Source organism: Vombatus ursinus, unplaced genomic scaffold, assembly GCF_900497805.2.
Source record: "Vombatus ursinus unplaced genomic scaffold, bare-nosed wombat genome assembly UNPS02014773.1, whole genome shotgun sequence".
Taxonomy (NCBI): Eukaryota; Metazoa; Chordata; class Mammalia; order Diprotodontia; family Vombatidae; genus Vombatus; species Vombatus ursinus.
Window position 1 is genome coordinate 36,207,182 of NW_020954551.1, and position 8,237 is coordinate 36,215,418.

An 8,237-nucleotide genomic window follows, 5' to 3' on the forward strand; every position below is an offset into this window, starting at 1 on the left:
AGAGAGCTTCCCATATGCGGCAGCATGTGGTAGGTGCCAAATGAGGGGTGTACAAACCTGTAGTCTCTGAGGGAGTGCACAAGTCATTATTTCTGGCTGCTTACAGCAGTTCTTCTACATTGCCTGTTTAACTGAACCATGGCGTTGGTAATCTGGTTGCCATGGCAACATGAGCAATCAGGGGATTGACTTCCCCCAGTAAATTATTTATATTGGAATCATAAAGTAGGAAACACACCATAGGAAAAGTCAGAGTACCTAGCAGCAGACAACTGTGACCACAGAGGCAAACAATCTGGAGAGCTTAGTAGGTAGCTGACCTCTCATCTTTTCTGAAGAATTTTCTGTTTCAATCTTAAACAATGAACTGTGCTATTTAATAGTTGGGTTTGAAAATGGATACTTTTCACATTTAGCTTCAGGGACCCCATTCTCAGTGATCACTTCCCATTGACTGGTTTGCCATCAAAACTTTGTCTTAAATGGATGTCACTTCACTGTTCCAAGCCTCAGTTTCCCCAGCTCTAAAATAAGGGGGTTGGATTATGCACTCCCCACGGCCCTTTCTAGTGTGAAAATTCAATAATTATGATTCATTTTCACTTAAATGAGTCATGTCTATTATGTTTTGTCTCACCAACGAAACCATGAAAGAACTGATTTCTCTTGTATTTCCACCAAAGGGCTTAACCCAGGGCTGAGCATATACTATAGGGATCTAGGGTTGGGTCTGTTACAGGTGTTCCTCCCACATTTCAAATGGAAAAGCCTCTTGGAGGTGGTCCTTGAGAGCTTCTATGAATGAAGAAATTCTTTACCCTATGGCCCACTAGCTGGTGATCGTCTCTGAACTTGGCCCAAGGGGTCATCCTTAGACAACAGGCACATGACCATACTGCAGGTTCTGGCTTGGTAAGGTCTGCTGGAGCCTATAGCCCATTGTCATAAACTTCAAGACCTCAGGGTCATCTCCATGCCAAGCCTTACAAAAGAATATTTACAAAATTCAGAAGGAATTTACAAAAAGAAGAATACTTTGCAGAGTGGGTGCTAAATCAATACTTTTTGAGTTATGAGTGAAATAGGTAGTACTCATGACTTGCCATATGCCTCCTCTTGTTCCCACCGCTTCCTTCCACCCCCCCACCTCCCCAGGCAATTACTTCTCTGTTTATTTACCACCATAATGTTGACACTCAGTTATCTGTGAGCTCTCTATTTGAAGAGTGATTAGGCATATGGCTCTAGAAAGCAGAACCAGAACCAGTAGGCCAGTGTTACAGAGAGGCAGATTCTGACTTAATGTAAGAAAGTACTTATTAAAGTCATAGAATTTAGAATTTGAAGGGGTGTTAGAGATCATCTAGCCCAGCAGTTCTTTCCCTGGGGCATGTGAACTTTAAAAAAAAAATTGTTGTTGTTTAGGAGGCACTCAGGTGGTGCCATAGTGCACAGAGGGCCAGGTCTGGAGTTAGGAGAACCTAAGTTCAAATCCGGCTTCAGAAATTTATTAGCTGTGTGACCCTGGGCAAGCCACTTAACCTCTGTTTGCCTTCATCCATTGGAGAAGGAAATGGCAAACCACTCCAGTGGTTTCTTGCTGAGAAAACCCCATGGACAGTAGGGTCCATTGGGACATGAAGGGTCAGACATGACTGAACAACATATATATACATATATATATATTATACACACACACATACACATATATCTTTATAACTGTATTTCAATATAATTGACTTCCTTTGTAATCTCCTCTATTTTATGCTTTTAAAAAACACAGCTCTGGGGGGGGGCATAGGTTTTGCCATACTGCCCAAAGGGTCCATGACACACAAAAGGTAAAGAACCCCCAATTATTGACTAGTCCTATGTGTAAAAAGGGAGGGGGGTGACTTTCCTCAAATTATCTGGGAAATAGTCTAGCTAGCATTTGAACCCAGGTTCTCAGACCCCAAATCCAGTGATTTTTGTACTCTAGCACCCCATCTCCTAGACCAGGGCCATGGGCAGATGGAATAGATTGCTTCTTGAGTGATGACTTCTCTCTCAATGGAGTGTTAAACAGAAGCTGATCTTCTGATATTGTGGAAGAGATCTCTTCACTGGGTGGGAGCTTGTTCTTGGTGACCTGACAGTGTAGGGGTAGTGGAAAGAGCAGTGGGCTGGGAATAAGGAGGCCTGGGTTCTAGTTTTGACTGGATCACTACATGGGGTCTTGGACAAGTTCATACTCATTCAGGGCCTCAGTTTCTTTCAAATGAAGAGGTCGGATTAGATGCTCTTCATTCTTTCTAGTTACATGTCCTTTTCCCAGCTCTACAAGGTGCTAAAACCTTCTGCCTTCCCTTCCACTGGGACCATTCTTTCTCTGAGCTGAGGTCCTCTCCAACTTCTTGCTACTTCACTATAGGACACTATATAAGCAGGATTTTTATAGGAAATAAATAATATACAAAAATGAGAATGGGACCAGAGAAGCGGTCTTACCTGATGGCTGCTTCTCATGAATTACCTGTGAATTACCATGAATTACCCCCCACCTAACCAGGGCTTCCAAAGGCCTCAGACTGCCAGGACTAATATATATATTCTATTTATTTTATATATATTTTTATATATAAACATATATTTATTTTATATATTATATATTTTTTAATATATTTTTTTACTAATTTTTTAAAATAATTTTTTCTTACAAAGCTTTACAGGGTCTATCTTCATACCATGACTTTTATGTCTACTGCAGGCAACCAGTTGTAGAAAGAAATTCTCAAAGATGCCCAAGATGTTTTATTCTTGAAAGTTTTAAAACACTCCCTGGAAAATATAATTGAAGAATTGTTATTTTATACCTCCCATGCTGGCCTTTTGTCACCGTGAACCTGTTCTCTGTGGGGCCCTGATTCTGTGGCCATTACATGGCATCAAGAAGCCCACGAATGAGAGACGGCACAATATTGCTCAGAGAGCCTAGCTTTGGGAGCATCAGTTTTGTTTGTGGCTCTACCACGAACTCACTGTGGGACTTTGGACAAATCACTTTACCACTCTGTGCCTCAGTTTCCGCATCTGTGACACTGGGAAGCTGGACTAAATGAGCTCTATTGCAACGGGGATTATTAGGAGATTTCCTGATCTGCTGAACTGAGGCATTTCTCATGGAGCCAGGTCCCCTTTAGTTCATTGTGGCATTTAAGAATTGGCGGAGGTTCTGTGGGCATTAGGTAGATGGTGGTGATTCAGGAGCTTCTGACCTCCTGAGTTCATGAGGATACCAGGGTGGCTGGAAATCTCTATTTCTCAGGATCATAGTTTAGTGACCTGGCCTCAAGGAAAGAACCCCAAACCAGGCAAAATGAAGTAACCAGAGCCAAGACAACAACACACACAGTGGCTACAGCGGCGTAAGAGGAAAGGACATCAACCACACAACATTTGAGAGTAAACACTGCAGAATTACAAAGAACAAGCAAGCTTCTAAAGATCTAAGAACAGCCTCTCACTCTCCCATTGGTGAGGGTAGGAGGTCCACCGGTGTGAAATGTGGCATATGTGCTCAGATCTTTTGGATGCTGATTTTTCTCTTCTTTCTTTGTTTTCAAAAATACGCTTTGTTATGTTGCAGCCAGGGATGGCTCTCCGGGAGGAAGGAAGGAGAAAGTGAGAGAAATGTTGCTGATGTCAAAAAACAAATATCAATAACAGATATCAGTAAGAGGTTGCTTTAAAAAGAATGAATCAGACGAGGCAGCCAGGGACTCCACGTCCGATGTCAGGCTTAGGCAAGCGCATGCGCCTGCTGTGATGTGCTTGAGTCGGAGCTTCCTTTGCTCCTGGACAGGGCGAGGGTGGGGGCAGGGCAGAAATCTTCCTTTTGCCCATCTTACAGAAGTTTAAGGCGGAGCCTGCCCTGGAGCTTCCCCGAGGGAGGGATGGAACCTGGCTTAGTTACTGATAATTTTCTATACACAATGCCCCTTCCTCCCCCAGTTTGGAGGCCTAATAAGGAACTTCTGTGTCATTTCAAAATACATAGGGCAGCTGGGGGTGCAGTGTATTGAACAATGGGCCTGGGGTCAGGAAGACCTGAGTTCAAATCCAGCCTCAGACATTTACTAGCTGTGTGACCCTGGGTGAATCACTTCACCTTGTTTGCTTCAGTTTCCTCATTGGTAAAATGAGCTGGAGAAGGAAATAGCAAACCTCTCCAGCAGCTTAGGCAAGAAAACCCCAAATGAGGTCATAAAAAATTGAAATGACTGAATAACAAACAACAACCCAAAATACATGTCCTTTAGCAAACAGAGGTCTAGCCAAAGAGCATATCTACCTCCATGGGAGGTGCCCCAGTTGAGCAGATCAAGGGTTTCCCCTGATTGCTTTTGCTAAATTAGTGCTAAAACAACAACATGTGGGGCTCCAGCTTTATTCTTAGATTATCTCGAGGACTCCTATAAACTTTATGATGCAGTCTGTAGCTGGGGGTATAGATCTAGCCAATTTGGCTCTACCAGAGGCACAGCTCTCAAGGGGGTTCAGGTTTGCCCTTCTCTACCCCATCCCCATAATCCACTGGCATATGTCAATAGGGGCACATGTATTATTGTAATCATCAGAACCCATAACCCTGTTGCTTGTCCTGAATGAAGAGGATGTGACTAAAAACATAGCAGTAGCAAGAGAAAATGGATTTTTCTGACCCAGTCTGATGCAAAATTCTGAGATGGGTGCTGTCGGGCACCCTTGTTCTCCCCATTTGCTGCTCTCTCCACCACCCATCCCCTCTCTTTCTCTGTTCACTTATTATTACCTTCCTAAGGAAAGGATCTGATATCAGACAGATACACTAAGTTATCAATGGAAGCAAATTGTCAGGATTGTAGAACTATTGCCTTAGAACTAAAAGGGATCATGAGTCCGGCCTCCCTATTTGACGACTGAGGACCCCAAGGCCACAGTGATGAAGTGATCTGTCCACGGTCACACGGAGAGTAAGTAGTACTGCCAAGTGTTGAACTCAGGTCATCTTGTTCTAAATATGGTGCCTTTCCCACCAGCCCCCACCACCTTTACCTCTCCCAACAGAACCTGCCACCAAACTTGCTCGCTTATTGTAGAATGAAAGGCCTTGTTTGCTGTTAATGGAATTTCAAGCAGCAGAGAGTAAATGGAAGTGGGATGGGGTAAGGATGGGGCTTGGGGCTAGGTCATACTAGAGTCTGGAGTCCCGAATTTGCCCTGAGGAAGCAAGAGAAGAGAAGCTGGGAATGATACCAGTGAGACGTAGTAATTAGAGGGTTGTTGACCCTGAAATCAGGAAGTTGTGGGTTCAAGTCTCAGCTCTGGTATTTATTATATGACCATCGTCAAGTCACTGAACCTCAATAAAGTGGAGATTACAACACGCATAATACTTACCATACTGAATTGCTCTGAGACTCAAATGAAATACTGTACATCAAGCATTTTATAGACTTTAAAGAACCATTTAAATGTCATTTATAATTAGCTGTGCTTTTTGGATGAAAAAGCTGCCAGTGGCTTGACCAGAAAATTTTTTTTTAAGTGAAGAAATTAAATAGTTACCCCCGGAGCTCGGTTTCCAAGCAAACTAGTTTGGATTAAAGAGAGATCCTGTCTTTCAAAATCTCCACAGCAAAAAGAAAATTGCATTAGGGTTCTGATAAGATATCAGAGCCTGGAAAATCATAAAGGCTTCCTTCTCTCCAGGGCCCAGACCCTGAAGATTTATTCCTGGATCTGCTGGGAGATGCCAGGAGGCTGAGACTGACCAGATGCCAACGTGTTTTGATTTTTTTCCCTTCCATCAGAGCAGGTTATAAAAGAGATCCCTGAAGGTCCAGGGAGATAGCCACCACTTGTTTCTCTTCTCCTCAGTGGGGCCAATTAGCGCCTAGGACTTTGGAAGGAAGAACATTTCTTTCTTTGCTTTAAGGCTGACATGGTCAGTGATGGATGAGCATTAGCACAGAACACTTTCGGATGGCTTCTCTTGGTACATTATAAAATTTTGCCAGAATCTGATCGTCCATCATCCAAATGCCAATTTTATTTGGCATTTCTTCCTGGCATTCTATCTACTAACTGAATTTAGTGTCTGGATTCTCTTCCTGTCTCCCATGGTCTAGAGCTCTAGTTAATTGTGCTCATATATCTTCTCCTAGAGACCTTTTCCCTTTTCTAATTGGTAAGAAATCAAGTTAGTGCTCCTGTAGTTTTCTCAATTGAATTCAAACCAGCAAACATTTATTAAGCACCTATTACATGCATGGTGCCATTCTTGGCACTGGGGATGGAAAGATGAAAAATGACCCCATCTCTGGCCTCAAGTAGCTTATAATCTAGTTGAAGGAATGGAGTCTGGATATGACAGGTACCTGTATACATAAGCATGAAGCAGAGGGGTCCAAACAAGGTATTCCAAGGAAATTCAAGGAGAGAGCCGTCACTTTCAACAAGGGGAGATCACAGAAAACCCCATGGAGGAGACAGCGCCTGAACTGGGTCTTGAAGGAAAAGAAAGGTTTTCTCTTAGATGCCTTCCCTTTACTCTGGATATATCTCATATGTACAGTTATTTACATGTCTCCCCCAATGAAATGTACATTCCTTGAAGGCAAAGACTGTTTGAGCCTTTCTTTGTATATCCAGCACTTAGCCTAATGCCTGACATATAGTAAGCACTTAATAAATGCTTGTTGGTTTTTTGAGAAATGCATTCTATCTGTCTCTATCTCTGTCTGTCTCCCTCTTTGCTTCTCTTTCAGTCTTCCCTCCCCTCTTTGTCTCTCCTCTCTCTCCCTTCCTCCTCCTACTTCTACTCTACCTCTCTCCTCTCCTCCAATCTCAGCACATATCCAGCAAGAAACTATAAGCTAGGTCACAGTGGCTAGGTGACCAGCCTCTCCCATCTGTGGCTCCATGATTTTACCACCAGAGTGGATCTGTTTATGCTGAGCCTGGGGACTCCTCCCTTATCATATTAAATTATTCCCATTTTTATAGCTCTTCAAAGCTTATGAAGTGTTTTGTCTCTACAATGCTGTGAGATAGGCAGCTCTAGTATTATCCCCATTTTATAGATGAGGAAATGGAGGTACTGAGAGGGTGAATAACTTGCCTAGAATCACACAACTAATAAGTGGTTGGAGATCTGTCTTCAAGACCTTTCCATTACAACGCCTTTTCCCCATCATTTCCCGACTCGTTTGCCAGAACCCTCAAGTGCCCATCCTGATTCATTCATTTGCTACATGGGTGCAAATCCCTCCCTGGAGTAGTTGATCTTCCAGCCGTGACTCTCCAGGCTCTATAGTTTTAAAAAAAAGCCAGCCAGTTGGTGGGTCAACTAGCATTTATTAAGCACCTACTATGTGCTGGCACTGTGCTAAGTGCCAGGGACACAAAAAAAGGCAAAAATATAATCCCTGACTCAGAAGGCACCTCCAAATGGAAAGCTGGGCCAAATTGAGGATGGGGCATAGGGGAGCTGCAACAACTGTTCAGGTGTAGATGCTAGGGGTGCTGGGACATCGAAATCATGACACACGAGTCCTGCCCAAATGAATTCAATCCAAGCCTTCTTTCAGCCAAAGATCAGGTTTTATTAGAGATGAACCATACAGACCACACTCTTGAGGAATCTGAACATTAGTGACACCCGTAAGGACAAGCGGGCATGAGGAAATCTCAGCATTTAAATGGGGGCCAGGATGGATCTTACATAAAGCCAAGTAATTTGGGGTGTTCAGAGGAGGATCTTGAAGCTGGGGTGACTGGGGGAAGAGTTTAGGGAAAACCCCATGGGAGTGTCTGGGAGGTTGAATGGGGTCATCCTGGAATAGACAATGGAGGGCTAGGCTTTATTAGGGTAATAGAACTGAGAGATAGGGAAGGAAGAGGTTGAATGGGGTCTGGATAAGACTAGGCTTCATTAGGGTATCAAAGGTCCATCAGAATAAGAATAAGAGGGGCAGCTAGGTGGCGCAGTGGATAGAGCACCGGCCCTGAAGTCAGGAAGACCTGAGTTCAAATCCAGCCTCAGACCACACACTTGACACTAGCTATGTGACCCTGGGCAAGTCACTTAACCCCAATTGCCTAAAAGTGAAAAAAATAAGAATAAGAGATAAGGAAAGGCCAGTAGAGTGGATAATAGCCTCAGGCAACTGCTTGTGATTTCTTCAAAGAAAGTTTAAGATTTTCTGGGCTTA